General features: G+C 50.0%; 1 protein-coding gene and 1 long non-coding RNA gene across 3 annotated transcripts in view; both read left to right on the top strand.

Moving 5' to 3' along the window:
* Positions 1 to 6,349: 6,349 nt before the first annotated feature.
* Positions 6,350 to 7,195, top strand: LOC140687254 (uncharacterized). The gene is made up of 2 exons (XR_012061435.1): positions 6,350 to 6,411; positions 7,032 to 7,195. It is a non-coding gene; the product is annotated as an uncharacterized lncRNA (long non-coding RNA).
* Positions 7,196 to 7,965: 770 nt separating this feature from the next.
* Positions 7,966 to 22,393, top strand: part of RASSF2 (Ras association domain family member 2) — a 39,392-nt gene continuing 24,964 nt past the window's right edge. The window contains exon 1 of one of the 2 annotated variants that reach the window (XM_072943849.1): positions 7,966 to 8,261. The gene's annotated coding sequence lies outside the window, so the exon portion shown is untranslated. Of the gene's footprint in view, positions 8,262 to 16,726; positions 16,908 to 22,393 lie in introns of those variants that run through there. The other variant, XM_072943850.1, reaches the window with a different exon arrangement.

Below are 22,393 nucleotides of genomic sequence, written 5' to 3' on the forward strand. Positions count from 1 at the left end.
GAAAAGAGCTTTGAAGTTAGAATTTTAGGTCTAGCCACTCAAAAGCCGCCACTCAAATACTTCGGATGAAGTGTTTAAACATGAGGGAAAACAAACCTAGAAAGCGCTGTAGGAGGTTACGGAGAGAAAGTGGAGCAATAAGTATCTGGGTAAACTTGGTGTCTTGGTCTGTCCTGGTTTCTCTCAGAGAAAACCGCAGACTGAGTGGCTTAGGAACAACAAACATTCCTCACAGTTTCAGAGGCTGGAAATCAAGGCGGAGTAGATCTGGTATCTGGCGAGGCCCTGCTTCCTGGTTCAGAGACAGCCATCTCGCTGTGTCTCCACATGGGGGAAGGGGCGAGAGGTCGAGCCCTTTGAGGCCTCTGAGGGCACTAATCCAGTTCACCAGAGCATCAACCTCATGACTGAATCACCTCCTAAAGGCTCCGCCTCTTAATACCAACACACTAGGGAGTAGGCTTCAATGTGTGAATTTGCAGGGAGGGGGCACAGTCTGTAGTACCTGGTCATTAAAAAGTAGCGAAGGCCAATTTGCAGCAACATGGATGGATCTGGAGATCGTCACTCTAAGTGACGTTAGCCAGAAAAGAGAAAGAAAAATACCATATAATATCACTCATATGTGGAATCTAAAAAAAGAAAAAAAAGAGGACACTGATGAGCTCATCTACAAAGTAGAAACAGACTCATAGTAAACAATATTATGGTTACCAGGAGGAAGAGGGTGGGAAGGGATGGATACATTTGGGCGTTTGAGATTTGCAAATGTTGGCCATTATTTATAAAAATAGATTTTTAAAAATGTCTTCTGTATGACACAGAGAACTATATTCAATATCTTACAATAGCCTTTAATGAAAAAGAATATGAAATGAATGTACGTACATATATGCATGACTGGGAAATTGTGCTGTACACCAGAAATTGACACATTGTAACTGACTATACTTCAATTTTTAAAAAAAGTAGTGAAGGCCAAAGGAAAGGAAAAATATCCCTAATGAGGTCAAGTCATAATTCCAAGCCATATTAACTTGGTGACAGGGGAAGGGGCAGTACCAGGTTCAAAAGTGTGACTGTGATTGTTGAAGGCTGCAACACCTGATGTTCAGAAGTTGATAGCATTTTAGAAGTTTTATGAAAGTTTCTAAGCACTTTGACAGTCGTTTTATGTGTGTTGAATCTAAAATACTAAAGTATCTGGCTTGTATTTTGCATGTCTTTAATTCTAGAATCCTATGGCAAAAAAAAAAAAAGATTGTAAAGGATAGGGAGGTTCAACTTACAAAGAGGAGTCAATTTTAAGCACATACCAAATCAGATAGCCTCAAAACTCATGCGGTATAAATGAGAGAACTACAGGAAGAAATTGATAAGTCCACCTGGCAGTGGGAGATTCCAACCCTTCCCTTTTGGTAAGTCAGGCAGACAAAAACTAAGCGAGGCCAAATGCAGAGTTTATCTCCTCCTTTCAGCTCTCTAAACCTGAGACACAGCTGTCCTCTTAGGTGGCGGCATGGAGCACCTTGAACTTGTGAGAGCTGATGTCTTCAAGGGTCCATATCAGGTTGTGTGGTTGGAGAAGGGAGAACAGATCACCCACAAGGTTACAGGTTATGGCCACAAGCAAATACATCACAAAGCCCTCTGGCAGGCTTTGATAAGCTGATGACTGTCTGTTCTAAACCTTTCTCCAGACCTTGTCTCTACGTTCAAGTCCCTAAAGCCAACTGCTTACTTGACCCCACCATGGGATGCCTCTCAAACTGGAGACAGCACCTTCCTTCTCCTCCAGCTGTACTGCACTCCCTCGTGATTCCTCCTAATCTGTCATCTCCTGTATGCGATCTCTCATCAAACCCCATGGGTCCTGCCTTGCAGCTGTCTCCTGAATCCATCCCCTTCTCTGCACATCCACGGTTACCTCTGGTCACACAGATTAGTGTAACATTGAAAAGCAGTTGTATCACTTTTCTCAATTATTCACCCACCCGGAGTCTGCACACTTTGATATGCAGCTCTGGTTCCTCCTACCAGAGATGGAGTGGACTTCCCATGCCTTGGCTTTAGACTTGGCCATGTTACTTACTCTGGCTAGTGGAATGCTGAACTTTCAAAGACTTGAAATGCACTAGTGTAGTGAGGCTTGCTCTCCCTCGTTACCCCACAGGTCACTGGAAGATGAGAGAATATAGAACATAGTGTCAGTCCCGCCGCGTGAAGCAGCGCTGTTGCAACTGCCCCACAAGTGGTAAGTGCAATGCTGCGACTAGCACACCAGCTTCTGCAGGTCACCCACAGATTGTGAAAGACAAATACAGCTTCCGGTTTGTCCTCACAGGTTCTGGTCTATCCTTTTGAGTTCTCATTGGTCCTTCCTGCCCCCACGTTGTGTCCAGTCTTTCAGCCTGCACGGGCTGACCCAGGTTTACCACTGAGCATGGAGACACAGCCTTCTGTCGATTTCTTCATTTCCTCTGCTTTGCGGTTCCTGGTTTGCACTTTTTTCTGATCTCCCAATGGTCTTCTTAGAGATGGTAGCTTACTAGTTTCTCCCATAAGGATGTAAGGTCTAATCTCTAAAATAATCCATTATTTAAGAGCATCTCATTGCAATACAAATGAAACCCCAAACTCTTCACTGTGGCCTACAATGTAAGAACGCATGACCTGGCCTCTCCCGCCTCATCTTGGGGATGGTGCCCATCTTCCTGCACCTTCCGCCCTGCTTGCCCGGGACACTATTTTCACCATTCGCTCAGAAGGAGAGCCAACTGGCTGGATGTTGGAAATAACATTCTCTGTCCAGTCATTTAGCTCCTTCAAGACCCTCCGCCCACCGCATCCCTGATGGCTGGGGTCTGGGGAGGAAGAGGTTAAGGTTGTTGGAAGGCCTGGGCAGCCCAGGCCTGTTCTCCATCAGGGCCGCAGCAGGAAGGCGTGGGGTTGCTTGCTGGGTCAGGAAGTCTCCTAGCAAAGCAATTAGGTAGAGCACAGCAGAGGATGTGCTGAACTTTCGTCTCTGTGTGTCCCTGTGTGTGGAGGAGGGCAGGGTGGGCCGGGGCCAGGAAGGAGGGGCAGTCCAGGCCTCAAAGTGGGGAAAGCCCTGAAGGCTGGCTTTCAACTGCAGAGATCTGGCCAGCTCTGGGCAGAGGGACAGCATCTCACACAGGCCAGTGGCTGGGCTGTCCTCCCCTCCTTGGCTCTTTCCAGAGGTATCTCGGCCCAGGCACTCTGTCCGTCCTCCGAGAAACCTCCCCCAACAGGCTCCTTTTAGTCAGTCTGCATCCCCGTGAGAGAGATGGTGTTGGCTCGCCCCCTGGCCCTGCGTGTAGGGAAGGGGGAGCTGTGTTCCAGAAACACCACAGGAACCAGGGCCGTCGACTCATCTCAAATTTTGTTTCTTGGCCGCACTAGTGGAACATAAAATATCTCTCACCCCTCACCTTCTGTTCCAGCCACGCTGGGCCACCCACCGTTCCTCTGACCTGCCCAGGTTTTTCATGGCTTTGAACTTTCTGTGGTTCTGCCTGGAATGTCCTTCTTGACCTAAGGATCTCCTGCTCTACTCCCCCTTTAAGACTTGACCCACATGTCACTTCCCTCCTGAGATCTCCCCTCATACCTAGTCCTGCCTTCCTAGGTGCCAAGAGACTGTTGAAGCAGAGGGTCTCCACCATTAGCACACAGAGCACCTGCCATATTGTTAAATCTGAACACTGCCTGAGGCCTGGTTCTGTATTTATAGCCAAATCCTAGGTGGTGTCTGCATTGCTGAATCATGGACCACACTTGGAGCAGCAAAGATCGAAAGCATTTATCTCATTCTCTCACCTGGATTTTTAGTCAAATGCTCTGATGTAAGATAAATGAAACTTTTTTTTTTAGTACAACTTAATCTCTACTTTGAACCCCTATTTGATTAGTAACAGAAAACATGTTGGTTAATTTCTGATAAACTTGGTTATTTCAGGTTAACTTCAGCTAATTCTGAAAATTTCCTTTCTGCCTGCCCCATCCGCACCTACTCCCTAAAGTCTCATCTCAATTTTGCTGGTGGTAAAGATGGTGGGTTTATGGAACACCCTGGCAACAGGGGCTTGCGAGGAGACATCTGGGCTTAACTGGGTGTCCTGCTGGTTCTGGGTACAGTGTCCTCCTACTCTGGCCCCCCTTGTGAGATTTCCTAGGTGCACATCCCAGCTCTGGTACCTGTTGGCTAGGAAAGTTACATAGGCATTCTGTGCTCAGTTTCATCACCTATTAAAATGAAGAGAAACATAGCACCTCCCCCCAAGGGTTATATGATAAGTAAGTGAGTTAATGCTTGTGATCTGGCAAATAATGTAATCAGATTCATTGTTTTCACTCATCAGATAGTGTTGAGTGCTCACAGTGTGGCAAATGGAAAAGATGAACCGGTAATAAGACACCATCTCGGTTCTTGGGCTGGTTGGCCTGAAGAAGTGCTCATTTTAGATGCATTCTGAAACAGTGAGAGCACTGAGGAAGTGATGGGCTGAGGGGGCCCCTCATGGAGAGGGGCTCTTAAGCCTGGCCATGAATCTGGGCTGCCAGAGGTGCAAGGGCCAACAGGTGGGAGATGAATAGATGATATGACCACTCAGTAAAGACTCTAAACACTTTCCCCTTTTGCCCACTCCTCCCCTTTCTGAGAACATTGACTCATCTCACATCCTGCTGCCACCCCCTCAACCCCCACCCCCATCCTGACTACAGCTGATGGCACCCAGAGATTGAGTGTGTTGACAGTGGGTGCAGGATCTAAGGGTGTGTGGACTTTGGGATAAAGGCTGCCATCTGGGCAGAGGTTAGAGTACATATGTAGAGAGGTGGCAATATATGAAACAAGGAGGGATGGAGGGAGTGAGGAAAGAGAGAGAGAGAGAGAATGAAACCTGTAGGTTGCAACCTAGTTCATCTTGGACACGGCTCATTTCCTTCCAATGAATTCATCAAGAAACTCTTTGGTTCTTTAAAATCAATCTCTCTTTACCGAAGCTGGCTCATATGGCTTCTGTTTCTTGCAACCAAATGGTGTGGCAAGTTGATTTCTCTGTCTCAATTTCTGAGCCGACCAAATGACATGATTAAACTAGATGCCGCCTAGCTTTTCAGGGTTTTGGCTTCATAATTCCTATTTTTCTTAATCTCTCACCATGCTTAGCATGGCCCCCTGCAGACCACAGATGTCTAGTAAATATCTATCGATACAATTTTGAAAATGTCTCAGTTTGTCTTATGGCAGGGTAACATTTTCACACCAAGTAATTGGTATCCAATTCATCCAGAAATGAAAGGGGAGATTTGGTGGGATGTAACCTTGTAAGAAGAACCCCTACTGCTTCCTCTCTTCTCCCAGAATCCACTGGGGGCTGAGGAGTGGGCATCTAGCCTCCCAGCTACTCTGTGTCTCCTGTGTCTCCTGCTGCTCCTCAGGCATAAAGTAGGACTCTGATCTATTCTTGATGTCTCTTGAGATGTTATAGGGGGTCATAAAAGAATCCGGAAAATCATTTTCTCTGACCATGCTTGACATTTCTGTCATTGTTTTGCTTTGAGACTCCAAGCTCATCAGTGATCTCCTTGCTCTTTAAACTTGTGTTGTCCCATATGATAGCTACTACCTCCATGTTGTTATTATGCACTTGAAATGTGACTACTGGAACTGAATATTGAGTTTATGTAAACTTAATTAATTAAAACTTAAATTAAAAATTGATACTGAGTTCAGTTATTGGGAAACTTTAAAGCATGTTGGAATAATGAAGGTAAGTGAGTATACTTTTTCAAGTGAAAATTTTATAAAGCCTAAATACAGATCAAGTATTTTTGATGAAAATTGAATGTCCACATTGAGATGTGCTGAAGTGTAAATGCATCCCTGATTTCAGCCTTAGCACAAAACTAGAATGTAAAATATCTCATGAATAATTTCTTTGTATTGTTTACACATTGAAATGGTAATATTTTGGTTATACTGGGTTAAATGCAATATATTATTAAAACTAGTTTCACTTATTTCTTTTTACTATTTTAATGGAGCTAGAAAGTTTTAAATTGCACCTGTGACATGCATTGTATTTCTACTGGAGGATGATTTTAGAAGTACTTTTCTGCTGCTCCCTTGGGGCCATGTCCCTCCTGGTCCAGTCCCTGGGGATGGAAGTCTGCAAGAAAACATGGCTTAAAGGTGGGCTTTAATATATCAGTTTAATATTTGCAAAATATTAGCCCTTTTACAGAAGTATTGTCCCTACATTGCCTTGAAGGATAAAGGCCTATTCCTTTCTCTCTTGTGCTTTCTGTACAGGGAAACTGATGAAAAGAAAGATGTTTTCTGGTATCTTGAACTAATCAATCAATGTATTCACCACGACAGAGAATGTAAGTGGAGAGGAATGGATTATTTTAAAGAAGTCAAGGTTCCTGGCAATTTGGACAATGTAAGCTTACCTCTGGCTCCAGCTGATTGGTCATAGGATGGTCACCTGACCCAAGCTGGTCACCGGACCCAAGACTAGAGAAGAGACTAAAGGATTCTAGTTGGACACGGCTGCTTTCTTCAGCAGGGAGTTCTAAGCCCCAGTGATGGAAGCGATGGCTACCCGTTGTCATGTGTTTAGGGGGCAGAGGACAGTCTCTGATAAAAGAGAAGAGCTGGCTCCTCAGAGAAGACTTTCTGGGTTACTATAAGCCCTCCAGTTTCTGGATTTGCCTCTTACAGAACTCTCCCTGTAGTTCTGGCCCTGAGGTTATAGGGAAATCCCCATGTCCTCATAATACATTCCCCTGAGAGTGTTCTTATTACCTGCAAAGTGAAGAAGCTTAACTAATACAGAGTAGTAACTCCAAAGTTTAGAGTGGGAGAGGGGGAATTAAAGATTGAGCTTTGTGTTTATAGCTAGAGGGGAAAGAACCAGAAGATATACATATATATATATATATATTCTTTTTTTCCCCCTTATACCTATAGAAAAAGCTGATCAGAGGTCTCCTTGTTCCAGGGTAGAAGACACGGTTTTCAGCACCACTCTTCAGCTGCGTTTTGGTTTCCAAAGACTTTTGTGGCCAGCCTGGGAAGCAGATCACCATTTGTAACATTGTTTCTAAGGGAGACACATTCCAAGATCCAAACAATGAATTTATAAAGACTGTTTGGCTTTCAGGAGGGATGAGCTGACCCAGCTGTACCCAGAGGTTTGTCTACCCATTAACCATTAGTCCCCCTTCCAGCCAAAAGGTGTGGGGACTGAGTCTGCAGTGCTGGACAATGTGTGTGTGTGTTGGTTGGGGGCAGCGGGGCGGGTAGGGTAACAGTTCTGATAAGAAAGAGGCAACAGATAAGGCGCCCTGAATCTGGGGTGCTCCAGGGCTTCCTGTGCTCTGAGAGCCCCTGGAGATCCAGGGATGGCTAAGGAGGGAGGTGAGAAGTGGACAAAGAAACTTGGCCTCCTTCACATTGCTGTCGTCTGCCAGCCGGCGAAGTCCAAGGGGCCTTGATCAGCTCAAACCCTTTTTGGAGTAAGCAGCAGGTGTTAGGGGGGAAAAAAAATCCCACATCCTCTGCCTGGGGAATCCAAGGCGCTTGAAGTGGGCTCCGCGGGACAGTGTGACTGTTCTCTTGGGAGTGGCTGTCACAGCACGGAGCGAGCCGAGGGGCCCGGGCCAAGACTTCATCCTTTTTGGAGGCAGCCCCGGAGAATGGGGTGAGGGGAGCCAGCTCATCCTCCCCACCCCACCCCACCCCCTTCTATCCACCCACCCCAGGCCGGAAGAGGCGCTGGCAGTCTGAGCCCCGAGTCGCAGGCGGGGAAGGAGGGGACGCGCAGCCACAGCTTTGTCTGGGAGGGAGGGGAGAAGCCCCGCCCCCTCCGGAGGGAGGGAGGGAGGGCGGGAGAGGAGGGGGGAGGAAGAAAGGCTAAGAGAGGTGTGGGGGAGAGATGGAGAGCTAGAGAAAGAGGGGGAGGGCAGACGGTCAGACCGGATAGGGGCAGATAAAGGCAGAGCGGCGGGAAAGAGGGCGGGAGGGGCGGAGGGGGAGCGGGGGGCGGGAGGGGGCGGGGCGCCCGACCCTCAGTGGCGCGGCTGCCGCCCGCCCAGCCCTGCTGTAAGTGAGCCGGGCCCGCCGACCGCTGACTGAGGCGCGGACTGGAGCACCCCTGGCCGCAGCACCCCCACTTTCCAACTCCACGGTCCCCGCAGCGCGCTCGAAATGCAGCCGGCTCGGGACGCAGGCAAGGCTCGGGCGCGGGGCGCGGGGAGCGAGGCTCGGGGCGCGAGTTGCGGGGCGCGAGGTGTGGTGCACTGGGCGGTCCTCTCTCCCCTGTCCCCCTCTCGCCTCGCCGAAAGTTTTCCCGCAGAGTGCCCTGCCCCGTCCAGGTCAGCCCCCCAGTCCTCGTCTGCCCCTGTTCTCCTCCCTCCTTCCCCAGATGCCGGGGGTCCCCGCGCGTGCGGACTCCCCAGAGGCCGAGTAGGCACGGAGCCCCAGCCCGCCTGCCTTCCGCCGGAGAAAGTTGTGGCTCCAGGCTCGTCCTCCCCCTCCGACCCCTGGGGGTCCTTCCTAATCTCTGCGCCTCGAGCAACGGCGGGAAGGCGCCTCCATCCCATCCCTGGGACTTCCTGGCGAGAAGGCGTTGGGCGGCAGGTGCCAGGATGGCAGGCCCCGACAGCCCTGGGGAGTGTCCGACCCCAGTCCGGTCCCCTTCTTCCTTGCCCAACGGACTGTTCTCAGGAGGCCGGTTCCAGCCTCCCGGGCGGGCCGGCAGCGCGCCCGAGCCTCCCTCTGCCATCACAAGGGTGCTGGATGCGCGAGGGCCCTTGGTCCTGGTGGCACTTCCCCTTTGCTGTCTCCCTGCCCGCCTCCGCTGCTGGTGCCTGAGGTCGTTGCGAACTGCGTCTGCTTTCAACAGAGGGGCAACTGCCTGGAGCCAACGGCGGCCACTTCTGCATTTCGAACGCCTACATTGCACTCAGCTCCTAACCTGGGAGAGCCCTGGGGACAGCAGAGAGGCTTAGTGGCCAGACAGGGAGACAGAGGATTCCATCTTACCCTGGGGTGCTTTGTGGGTCCTGGATTGTCCACAGCCCCTTCCTCAGCGCCTCAGTGACAGGAGGCTTCTGAACGCTGCTATGCACTTTATTCCCAGGTGTGCAGTCTGGGTCCCCAGAACTTGTTCTCCTAGAGAACAGAGGCCATGTCTAGAGCTGGCCAGGTTTATAGTATAGTATACATCACTTTACATGTGATGAGTGAATGTATAAACCAGTGACAACAGTTCCTGTCACAGTTGATCTGGTACAATGGGAGGAAAGAATTAGAAACAATGATTCTTTTAAACAGCTGTAAGGCAGAGCCAGGAGCCTTCTTTCCAGAGCATCTGGTGGAGGAATCTGGGGTTGGATTTATTTTACTTATCAATCCACAGTTACTCACTGGCACCTTTTTCTGCAGGTCGTCTGAAAAATTAAAGAAATTAAAGGTATATTGGGTTGTTTGAGGAGAGGTTTTTTTCTTTTTCTTTTTAAACTTGTGTCCAAGTGCAATGTCCGAAAGACCTAAGTATGGAGTTAGCCTGGGGAGGTGCCCATTTGGGATCAGAGACCCTGGAGTGGGGCCATGAGTGTGGGTACCAGCTGTGCTTTCTCCTCTGAACAGGTCTCCTCTGATGCCTGGCAGCTGCCACAGTCCACTGGGCCTCAGGGGGATAGAAGAGGGCTTCAAATGATGACTGAGCTCAGAGCAGTGGGGTCGCTTTGGAAAGAGGGTAGTTCTTGTCCTGGGAGAAAAGGATGGAGGTATATAGCATGCAATCTGCCCGGGCACCTGGAAGTTTGGGCTGGTTCAGTTCAGGATTCCCTGTGCTGGGAAGGCTAGAAGGTGGGTCCTGCTCCCTCTTCAGAAGATGGGAAAGCAGAGGTGGAGTACTGAGGAGACAGGATAATCTTTGAGGGGTAGCCCAGGTATATCCCATGTTCCTCTGCCCTCATTTTTATGCCTGTGAAACCTGGTTAGAGTGATGACGGGCAACTTTGCAGAGCCTGGCTGAGAGGAGGCCAGGGGATCTGGGGCCCCTAGTCACGCCCTCCTCCGGAGGAAGTTAGGGGATATGCCTTCTGCCCCCAGCTGAGTGGGGCAGGGCGTGTGCAGTATCTGTCCTGCGGCCTCTCCAGCGGGGCAGTGTCCTTCCCTTCCTGAGGTTGGCCTCACTCTGCTCCTAGGGCTCCAGAGCTCACTGCTCTGCACGTCTGCATGGCGTCTGTTTGGAGGATTCAGATCCTCTCTCCAGTTTGTGTTCTCTTAGGAGTCGATCCAGGGCGGTAGACGTCCCTACACACCTTGCTTTCTTTCCCTCCATTTTCCTCCTCGCTCTTGGATGTGCTGGCCTACCTGGGACCGCTCAGTCACCGGGTTTTGCTTTGATTTTTGGGTCTATTTCCTGGTGCCCTGGAGCCAAGCTTCGTATCTGCCCTCTGTGTGTGAGCTGCTTAAGAATGGCCAAGAGAGTTGGTTGGAGAGGTGCCCAGGACCACGTATCCTGGCACCAATGCTAGAAAGGGGTCCTGTCACCAAAGCACAAAAGGACCTTGGGCTAATTCCTTCCTTCAGTCCTCTCTAGGATACTTTGGCAGGAAGTGTCCTCAGTGGGAGGTGGGGTGTGGAGGTGGAGCTAGACTGTCAGAGAATCCCTCCGAGAGGCTGTGAAGAGTGCTGGGAGGGGTGAGGAGGTGCTCTCTTCACAATACGGTCCACTTATTTACCCCAATGACACACTGTCCTATTTAAACACCTCCCTGCCTCTCCAGAAGAATTTTAAATAAGCCCTTAAGGCTACCACAGGCCCGTGATTGCTGGTTTTATTTACTTGGCTGCTTGTGGGTTCCCATGGGGGACGTGGTGGGGGAAGGGATAGGACAGGGGCAGGGGGGAAGCAGGACACACTAAACAGGAACATCCTCCAGATCTGGTTGGCTGGGTGGCCAGGGGTCATTTTTGATCACGCCTGGGATGATAGACTCTGGGGCCGGTAATCACAGGTTGATGCACTGCTTGGGGATGACAGCCTGGGGCTGCGGAACTCTTGCCCAAGGCAGCCGTGACTGAGCTCAAGAAGGCAGCCTCTCACAGAAGACGGGGACAGGGAAGGGCATTTGGTTAATTCCTGTGGGATGAGCAAAGTGACTTAGAATGGCTTTTCCTAATTCCTTCAATTGATTAAAAATTAGCAAAAAGATACCTTATATTTTCCTTGGACATGTCAACCCAAAATGACTTGGCGAAGTAGGTTTCCTCTTGCCTGCCTAGCACTTTACCCATAGTGTTTGTTTGATTAGCTGCTCCTTTCTATAAGAGTGATGAAAAAAGTGTTGGATTTGGAGTTTGAATGTCATTCTGTCATTTTCTGGCTGCATGATATTGGGCAATGTAATAGGTGCCAACAGCATCCTTCCCATGTTCCATTGACCTCAACCAATGAATGATGGGAGAAAGTGTACGAATACTCCAGCACTCTCACCTCTCTGGTGGAGTAACTCTGGGGCATGTTCTGTGTTGTTTTTCAGAGTTACCTAGTAGGACCAAATCTCAGTTGCTCACAGTAGTTACCGGCTCCCTTCATTGGCTACCTTCCCTTCCCACTCCCCTTCCACTTGCACTTGACTTCTTGTCTTACAGTTTCTGGGGGAAACCAACCTAATTCTTTAGTCTGTGGATTAAAAAGTCAGTTCAAAATCTCCGAATCTTAGTTTCCCCAACTGCACAATGGAAATGATTACTATCTTATTGTGATATGTGCTCCGACAGGGGCTGGCACACAGCAACCATTCAGGCGAACATTTGGTGGCTTCACTGATGAGCACAGGTGGGGCGATGATGGACCGGGGGTGGGTACTGTGGTGGACTATGGAGAATTACAATGCTTTGGAATGAGGTTGTCTTTAGGTTAGGTGAGGAAACTGAGGTCACTTGTTCATGGTTTTCACGTCTAGGTTGTGACCAGTGTTGTGCTGATGAGTATTTAACAACTGGCTGTCCAGGGAGAACCCTTGCTTTTGTGGTGTTGGCTGATTTCTGTAGTGTATATGTTCCCACCATGGCTGATTTCAAGCGACTAACATGATGTCACTGAACACTGACTTGGGAAGAAGTGTGCACCATCGGCCCTTGAGAGCCAGTGGGAGCCAGCTCCAGCACACGCGTGGCTGTGACTGAGCTAGGATGTGACCAGTGGTCTTAATTTCTAATTTTGTACACAGGATGAGGAGGGTAAGGATTGTCCTAGCTGCCAAAATTTGGAGTGTGTTCAACTCTGCCCTGAACTGGAGGAATCACTGCATATGAGACATTTCTGGGGTCCATTTAAAGATCATTAAGCTGTTTATGATATGAGTCTTTGTGGGCCTCGGTTTCCCCATCTCCAAGGCAAGAGATTAGGTGATTCCACGGGTCCCTTCTAGCCCTTGATCTCTTTAGGAAGAGTCCACTGCATTCTCCTTCTGTCCATACGAGAAATTCTTTAACAAAACCAAACCTTTCACGTGTCTACGCTTAGGTTGCCCACCACGAGGCACCCAGCACTGGACCATCCTAGTTTTACTGGAGTCTTTGCTGCAGGCACAAGGACTTTCAGTAGAATTATCCCAGTAAAATCCTGCCTTCCTTGTGTACACAGTTTCACTTAATGACATAGGCGTGTTGTGTCCCTAGAGGAGGCCTGGGGAGTGGGGAAGGAGGACCTGGTTTTGCATGGAAAGGCTACTCCCTACTTTTCTGAACCACTCTGCAATGTGGTAGACACCCAAGTGGAATCCAAGAAAACTCCATGTGGAGAAAGAGACTTCGTTATGACAGAATTCAACATTCCTGATTCGGTTTACTCAGACCGCTCTGTTGACAGTCCTTCTGAGGGAGTCCCTGACTGAGCAATTCGACCCATAGGAATTTTTATCCTAAGTATGTAATTGGACACGTGCAGAAAAATATGTGCTTGGGGGATGTCCCATGCAGCATTATTTATAAAAATAACAACCAAAAATGGAGACTATGTGTCCAATGATACTCAACTTGTTAATCATAGTATATCCATACATTGAAATACCATGTGCCTACAAAAAAGTAGTTTATAAATGTGTACCTGTTAATGTGGGAAAATATGATGTATTTCTAAAAAATAGCTTACCAAAAATGTGCTGTTTTTGTAAAATACATCATATACATTTATATTTGCCTCTGGAAGGATGTATGGCAAAATGTTAATAGTGATTTTCTCTGAGTGATAGAATTTTGAAAGATTTTGATCTTAAATTTTTTTATGTTAAAGATTTTTAATTTTTTATTATGGTAAAATATAGTCAGTATAAAATTGACCCTTTTAACCATTTTTAAGTGTATATTTCGGTGGCTGTCTTAGTCTGTTTGAGCTATCTCATTACAAATACCACAGACTTGAGTTACTTATAAACAACAGAAACTTATTTCTCACAGTTCTGGAGGCTGGAAGTCTGGGATCAGGGTGTCAGCCTGGTCAGGTCAGGGTCCTCTTCCAGATCACAGACTTCTCATTTGTATCCTCATGTGGCAGAAGGGGCCTAGAAACACTGTGAAGTCTCTTAATCCCGTTCTTAGCTCCCCACTCATGACATAATCACCTCCCAAAGGCCCCACCTCCTAATTCCATTGTGGGATTTCAACATGTGAATTTGTGGGGGGACACAAACATTCAGACCATAGCGGTGGCATTAAGTGTTCACAATATTGTGTGACCATCACCGCTCTTCATGTCCAGAACTTTTCCATCATCCCAGACACAGACTCTATACCCATTACTAACACTAACTCCCCATCCCGTCCCCCGACACCAGCTCCTGGGAGCCTCTCCTGTACTTACTGTCCTCATGAACTCTCCTATTCTAGGTTCCGCAGAGAAGTGGAATTATACAGTAATTGTCCTTTTGTGGATCTTAATCTTTTTGTTTATCTATATTTTTGTAATGAAAAAGTCTGCTTTACTTGTATAATAAAAAGGAAAGGAATTGAGAAAGCTCTGGGAGAGAATTGTGGCATTTGGTCTCTGGGGTTTTCTTTTCTTTTTAACAACAATTATAATACAAATTTATGTTAAAAATCTTGAATTGAAAGTGAGACATTTCCTCTGTTCTTTTTTTCTTTTCTTTTCCTTTTCCAGTTTTATTAGGCAGAAGGTCTCTGGGGTTTTCATTTCAGGCTGGGTCACAAGATCTTGGCCATCCTTGCCACCCCTTCTGCCGCCACCTGGGGCGGGGGCAGGCTCTGACCTCCATCTCAGCCTGGTAAGACAAAGGTGGACAGCCAGTGGGCCTCGGAACTGCTCACAGGTGGGGCTTGCTGGGCCCCGGCAGCTGGGCCCCTCCTGCGGAATCATCTTACCCGGGGTTTCTGTGTGTGATGCTGGGGTTCAGAGGCTGTGCCTGGTGTTCACGGTGCCTCAAACCTAGCAGCTGTCCTGCAGTCAGTGAGGTTAAAACTCAGGGTGGTTGAGACCATCTTCCTTAAAGATTGAGAATGAGAGCCTCAAGCTTTCTATTTTAAGCGTCTTTTGTGTGTTCCAGATCCTGTGGCTCAGTTCACCCGGCTAAACACCCACCGTGGCAGCTGTGGGTGTGGCTGCTGAATGCTGCATCCCCAGGCAGGTCAGCCCGACGGGGGTGGAGGGGGGAACTCGAGCTAGGTCCACGAGACCCTAAGTACTCTGGGGAGGTTGGTGGCAATCTCAGATAATCAGAGCCCTCTTCCTAAAGCTCCGTTAGGACCTTACAGTTGATTATACAGGCATCTGGGGCAAGGGTTGCTCTCTTGCACGTGCCAGAGGTCGTGTATGTGACGGGATAATGGAGGACGTGGCACATGTGTGTACGGCAGTCTGGTCTGAGGTCAGGAAGCTTCAGGACCCAGAAGCCAGGTTGCATGGCTCTATTCTGGGGTCATGGGAGTGGGTCAAGTGGCTTTGCTGTGGAACAACTTGTTCTGTGGAAATGCTTTAAGTTTTTCATTTAGCAAGCTCCCAGAAGGGCCTGTCCGGCTCTCCAAGCGAACTGGTGGACGAGAGCAGGTCTGGGAGGGACACAAGTGCCCACTGTGCTCTTCGGAAGCTACTTTCCCGGACCCTGTCTGTTTTCTGTCTGCCCAGCAGAAGGCTTCTCTTTTAATCCCAGACCGTGGAGGGAGTGTAAAGCTTTTACAGAAATGGCTTTGGAGGCCATTTTGAGAAGTTCTGCTTTTCATGGTGATTTTTTTTTTTAGGGTTAGCTGGTTGCAGGACAGGCAGAGGAGAGTGTGAGTGTATTTTTGTGGAAAACTTACCCCTCAGCCTCCTGGAAATGTTCTGGAAACCCCCAGACGAGCCATCTCTCTTGGCTCTGAGATCTGCTGTGTGAGGCTGAATTTCCCCACACACGTTGTAGGGGGTTAATGAGGTTAAAGAGGGATGGGTGTAAGGTACTCCCCAGTGGCTGCTCCAGGAGAGGGCTCAGCACATGCTGGATCCTTCCTCGCCGCTCCCAGGGGCAAGGAAGCTGCCCGTCTCTGCGGGTGGAGGAGGCCAGCGCTTTTGGCTTTCCAGTCCCGGCCCCAGGTGGCCCAGAGAGGAAACCTCAAGATCTCTGCACACAAAGCTCAGACGCTCAGCCTATAGCACCAAAAAAGGGAAGAGCCGCTGGGGTTCCCTTAGGAAGGGGATGTGAGGTCAGAGATGAGTCTCAGAGAACCACTCAGTAAACAGGAAGTGTGGCCAGAAAGAAACTGTGCTTGTGGGAGACGGGGAACTGCAGGCTCCTGTCTCACCTGCCCGGATAAGTCAGCGGTCCCCGCGGAGCTGGTGGCAAGTGGGGACTCAGCTCACAAGGAGTGATACAGACCTTGGGCCCTTCCTGTGGGACGGGGCTCCACTTAAATCTCATAATCATTGGGCTGGAGGAAAGCTTAATTTGCCCTTCTGGAGGTAGGACTTTAAATATCCTATAAAACAGCCCTCACTTTTGAGAAATGCAGGTCAAGGAATGCTTGGTCTTGTTTATCTTATTTGCCTCCATCAACTTCCCACTCTTTCCTCCGGCCAAGTCAGTCACATGGAATTTCGCATTTTGTTGAATTGTATCCTGTGAAGGGGTCCATCCTGGCAGGGCCCCTCTGGTCCACGGTGATGGAGGTGCTGCTTTAGGGGGGCAGATGTGAGTGGGCCCTTCCCTGCAGTCATTGGCGGGTTAGCTTCCTAGGTCTTTGGTTTCTCTGAGCTGCAGTCTAAGTTCTACACACACACTCCCTCTCTCCACACACTCATGCACGCTTACACACACCCTTACACGCACACACACTCTCCCTTACACATCTATACCCGTACATTTACTCACATGTACACAGTCACACACATACAGCTTTTTCTGCTGGAGTTTTTGCTTCCTTTATGCCTTTTTTTGTCCCACTCTGACCCCCTGTTTATCCGATATGAGGCTAAGAGCCTTTGGGTTTGCTTCTAAATATCTATCCAGAAGGTCAAGGGCTTGTGAATGTTGGTGGGACGTCCCTGTAAACACGTAGTTGCTTATCTGGGCCTGCAAGGTGATTGTTTGGGTGAGTGAGTGAGTGTTGTGACTCTCCAGGTCACTCACCCGGCCACCTGCCCGCTAGCATGGGAGTGGGAGGCAGGTCTTCCCGTCAGGAGTCCCGGAACCATTTCCTGAGATCTTCCCCAGCCACACTGTGGAGTTCAGACCTGTGTGCAGAAGGCCTGAGCAGGAAGGGCCAAGGCCCCAGTTGGCGGTGGAAGGAGCGGGGGCTTTTGCAGACCATGCTGCCGGTAGGAGGGAGCCCGGCGTGGCCATCTGCTGAATCTCAGGTCCTTATCTGACAGGTGAGCCCTACAGGGGGTGCCTCCTGGGAAGGGAGTGAGGCTGCCTCTCAGCAGGGGCCAGGTACCTGTTGTCAGTCAAACCCCCAGGCTTTTTCCAGGAGGAGGGAGGCAGGTGGTTTGTGGGGCCCATGAGTGTGAAGGGTAGCTTGTTCTTTAGACACAGGGTAAGATGTGTCTGGGGGTTCGTGGTGCTGTGGCCTTGCAAGCAGCTGGGTCCCTGGACAGGATCTCCACCCCCGGCCCCTGCAGGGCCTGCTTTTCCTACAGCTTGGCTGCCAGGCCAGTCACTGGCTCACCTGTCGTCCCCACGACTGGGGTGTGCTGCGGCCAGCAGCTGAAGCCAGGCTGCAGCTGCCTGTCCTGCTCGGGGCCCCTCATGTCCAGCACTTAGGGCGCTGGCTTCATGTCAGCTCTGTGATCTGAGACAAGATGCCTCATCTCTGCGACCTTCTGTTTTTTTCATCTTCAAAACGGTAAAAATAAAGCCTTCCCCATGGGTTCTTCTAAGAAATGAGATAAAGCTTCAGGAGTCTTGTTACCAGCAGCACCAGCAGAGCTGCTCGAGAAGTACTGAGTCAGAAACTGGGGGGTTTCCATAAAAGTCAGTGAGCCCTTTGGGGGATTCTGATGTCCACTTCCCTGCAATATGGCCAGATCAGGTGACTTAGCTGAAAACTCTCTCCCTTCACCTCTGAAGATGCTAGAGGAAATAAGGGTTCTGCTTTGCAGCGGACAGCCCTGGGTTGAACTCCAGCTCTCCCTCTCCCTGGCTGGGTGTCTTTGGACAAGTTACTTCACTTCTTTGTGCCTCAGTTGCTTCATCTACAAAATGGGAATATTCGAGTTTCTTTCTTCATGGGGTTGTTGTGGGGATTAAACAGCTGACAATAAGCTCACATTTCTGCTAGCTGTCTATTCTTCACATCTGTTGTTTTATTATTAGCATAATAATAATAATACGGTGATTGTTCTGGTCTCTCTTTGTAGAGGAAACAGGTGACCAAGGCCTCCTTCGACTCGTCTTCTGCTAATTCACTGTAAGCGCCATCCCTCCTCAGGCAGGACAAGCCATCCTCTTCCCAGATGCCTTCGCCTCCCTATTCCCTCATGTCTGGCATCCTTCAAGGGTGGGGAGGGGCGGAGCTTTGTGTTCACAGTCCCAGTACAGCTGAGGAAGTGGAATATGTATACCCAGCACACTTGGCCTTATCGCTCTCCCTCTGGTGCTGTTGGATGTCAGCCCTTTTCCTGAGCAAAGTGACTGTGAGAGCTGTGTGGGTGGGTCACTGGGGGCCTGGACACCTGGGGTGGAACAGGGGAGGGAGGAGGTACGTGGGCTTGGCCAGTAGTGGGTCTTTTATTGAATAAAGCGTGTAGATGGTAGACAGAGTGTGCCGTTCCCTTCCTAGGCGGCCTGCATTTTGCCCACATCCAGGACAGGCTCAGGTGGAATCTCTTGTAATCTCTAGATCTTGGCAGGGCCCCAGGCCGAAGCTCAAGTCTCCTTCCTTGTGTGGCACAATAGGGCTGGGGTTTCCTGTTTGCCATCGACACTTCTTCCTGCCCCCCGTACCATGGGGCTGAGATGCAGAGGGGTGAACACTGTCTCCTCTGTCACTGCTTGGTTACAAAGCAGAGTCCCTCAGGAGACCAGATGAGGCAGTCTCCAACACTATAGTATGAAACACTTTGTCAGATAACTTTCTTCTCTAGCCCAGGGGCTCCAGACTGTCCCCAGAGGGCAGGGCAGGGTTCAGAGAAGAGGTGGGGAGAGGCCTCAAAAGGGGAAGCTGCAGGCCTGCAGCTGGCATTTCCTTTGTATCTGGGGCCCGTAGCGGGCTTCCTGGCTTCTGTGGTGCGGTGCCTCAGTTCGCTGGATGGGGGCCCTTGCCTCAGCTCTGTGCCTGCATTCACTAACCCTCTGGGATGCTCTACTCTGTCTCCTTTTCCCTTTGAAATAGTAGTAATGTGGGGGGTGGGGAACTAAAGACTCACCTCAGTTTGCTTTTGGAAAATTCTGCTCCTTCCATTCTTGAAAGGCTGCTTTGAGATGCATTTGTGGGTGTCCTCAGGTTACACAGATCTATCTCTGCCAGATTCCATCGTGGTCCTCAGCCCTGGTTGTACACTGACATGACCTGGGGAGGCTTTAAAAATGCTCATGCCCGGACCTCCTCCCAGAGGGTCTGATGAAATTGGTCCGGAGCTGCAGCCTGGACCTCAGGAATTTTAAATCAACCCCCAACCCTGCCCCGCTCCAGAAGAGTCTGATGAGCACCCAGCATTCCCACCTCTGAGGTGTCTTGCACACCGAGGTCAGCTGATCCTCCTCCCCACCTTGGTTTCAGCTGAGGCCTTGCCAGGTGCACGTCCCTCTCACTGGTCAAGGAGTGGCTCCGTGGCATGGAATAAGCCCCCCCTGCTCCCAGCCCTGGCCTGTCTCTGAGCTATACTTTCTTAGAGCCTGGGACTGCCCGGGTCCTATAACCGGCTCTTGCGCCCCCACCTCCACCCTACCCTGGGAGCGAAGGTGGGAATGGGGTGGGGCCTGGCTCCTGGGATGCAACCAGGGGGGCATTTTAGGAAACAAAACCCATAAAACACACAAAAGAGGGCATTTCATCTCACTTTGGACTTTCCTGCCAGGCGCTGTCCCCCTTTCTGTTCTGTATTTGCCTGTTGGGGACTTTCCAGTTGATCAGTAAGATGAGAGACACTTAGTCTCTAGGCTGGAACCGAAACTGCGAAGGGATCAGCCGGCCTCCTGGCGATGCTCGGAGACCAGAGTAACTGTGTCGTGTTTTCCCGGCTCCATTTTCACAAAGGGGGTGTAAGGGCACAGGGGTCTGGAGGAACCAGGAGCTAAGAACAGAGGAGATCCTACTTTCTTTGAAGAGGGCTGTGGCTGCCTTTCCCACCTCAAGCTTCCTGAGGATGTAAATGCCTGCCCTCCTCACAGGAAGCCGAGCCGGTTCATTTCAAGGGCCAGGACGGCCCCTCATTTATCCTCAGGAAGGCTGGAAACACCTGTGAATCGGGGGTCTGCGAAAAAGAAGAGGAAAGGATCCTTTGTGCTACAGCTCCGGGTTTCGGCTGGTCCAGAGCTGGGGCAGGTCTGTCCCCCTTGGCGCAGCTCAGCCTTGCCCTGCACCTGGCGGTCCTCTGCGGCAGCTCTTTCCCCCAGCTTGCGGGCGGGTGGGAGGAGGTGACAGAGCCAGGAGCTGCTTCAAGCCCTAACGTGGGCAGGTGTGCTGGGCGCTGTGGTTACCCACCCAGAGCCCCTCTATCTATTGCATGTTCTGGGCGTGGACTGCCGACAGGTCTTAGCTGCACTCACTTCCTCCTCCCAGGGGTGGCTCTCAGCCAGTGACTGACTAGCGCAGGGCACAAGGGCCTGGCCTGCCTGTGTCAGGCGGGGACAGTTCTGCCGGGTTATTCACACCCTAGAGCTCCCATGGGATCAGGCTGTCACGGGCTGCAGCCGAACCCGTGTTACTACCTCCTTCCCCGGCCCAATCCTGCTTCCCTTACTCACTTCCAGTTTCTCCTGAAAACACTTCCTCAGGGACTTGTGCCCACAAGAATCCTTGTTTTGACCTCTGCCTCTAGGAATTCCCTGAACTGAGACAGGAGATTAGCTTTCCTTGGGCTGACTGTTGAATCCACTGCCTACCTTGAGAGCGGAAACATGTGCAGGAGAGAGGCCCAGTCTGGGAGCTGGGGGGCCAGAGAGGGGCAGCTCCAGGTCCAGGAGGGGCACAGAGCACCAAATGGACGTTTTCGGTGTGGTGGGTGATAAGTGCTGTGATGGAGGATAGGCTGAGGTGTGGGCGCCTGTCCCCCAACCCCACGCTGGGACAGTGGGGACAGTTTGGAGGTAGAGCTAAGCTTTGGATCAGGGTCTAGGGACATGTGAGTTTGCTTGGGTCTGAGAAGGAGCATGGACACACCCAGAGAGCAGGAAAAGCGGTTCCAGAAAATCCTTTATAACAGCGACGTCATCATCGCCCCATGGCTTAGGAACCTTTCCAAGACATCCTCTTGGATCTTAGGGAAGGTCGTACCCTCAGGTTATCTCTGGAGGAAGCAGGAAGTGATGGATGGGTTTTCACATGGGACCTACTAAGTTCCACTAGTAAGCTGCAGGGCGTCGCCCAGGTGTTTAATGGAGCTGAGGAGAACTTGGAACATTCTGCCAGGGCATGAGGTCGGTGCCCAGGAGAGGACTGACCGGCTGGCGGCCTCATCAGGTCTGTAGCGTAATTAAGTGAGTGGGAGGCTCACATCCTGACTTGGCGAGCCCAACGGTATTCACATCTCCAGACATTTCTGCACACGTGCTTTGGTAGTTAGTAAACCTTCAGTATACATTTTATCTTTTAAAGTTTTTCTAAGGAGAAATTGTACTGACTTAGAATTATTGAGGAGTAAATGGCCATGTTCACAGAGGGGTTCAGCAGGTTTAAATATGTTTCAGACTTCTAAAGAGCAGCTTCACGTCAAAAATTATTTGTGTCAAAGCTGCCCTTTCTTTCCTGTCCCCATCTTTCTCCCTCCTCCGTTCATTCCTGTCCCCGTCTCTCTCTCTCCTCCGTTCATTCCCGTCCCCATCTTTCTCTCTCCTCTGTTCATTCCTGTCCCCATCTTTCTCTCTCCTCCGTTCATTCCCATCCGCATCTCTCTCTCTCCTCCTTTCCCTGAGCTGCCTCTGTTCCATGGCTGAGATGCTGGCTGATGTGGGAAGCCCCTCCTTCCTCCCTAACTTGCTTTCCCCTTTTCAAAGAGAAGGTGAAGATCAGTTCTGTATTCTCAAAGCAGTGTGGAAGTGCTGCTTGTAATGGTTCTCACCAGGCATTCTGGAGTCCAGGAGAGCTTCATACATTCTCGATAGTAACAGAGAAGGCAGAAGAATTGCAGCCACCTGGCTGAGGAAATCCCTCTCTTCAAGACTGTGGCTATTGGCAGGCACCCTTGGAGGAAGTGTCCAGTTGAATCCACATTCCAGCCCCATCAGCCGTCTTCCTCCGACCCTTCCTTTTGTGAGGAACAATACTCTGTTTAAGGAATATTAGACTGAACTCTAAATTTCCGGCCTTTTGTTTGCTCTGCTACTGTTTTTGCTTTCAAGTGTATATAAATTTAGCTGGCTTTTTCTCCCCTCTCTCCAGCTGGCTGGAGGTAGCCAGTGATTTGTGCTAATGATTGGAGAGTTTATGAAGACAGATGCAGATGTCATCCTTGAGACAGATGAAGGAGGGGTTGGGTCCTAGATTCAGTTACCTGTAATTTCAGTTCAACAATATGGTAGGCTATATAAGTACTTTCCTAACATTTCTAACCCAAGAAATGTAGAAGTAAGAAAAAACATGGGGAGAAGTCAGGCTGGAGACAAAGACTGGGCCACATGAGTCTGTTGATCAGATTTATAGCAATGACCTTGGGGAAATCACCCAATAGGTAGAGAGCTTTGGAGAATTCCCACATTT

Source organism: Vicugna pacos, chromosome 19, assembly GCF_048564905.1.
Source record: "Vicugna pacos chromosome 19, VicPac4, whole genome shotgun sequence".
Classification (NCBI taxonomy): domain Eukaryota; kingdom Metazoa; phylum Chordata; class Mammalia; order Artiodactyla; family Camelidae; genus Vicugna; species Vicugna pacos.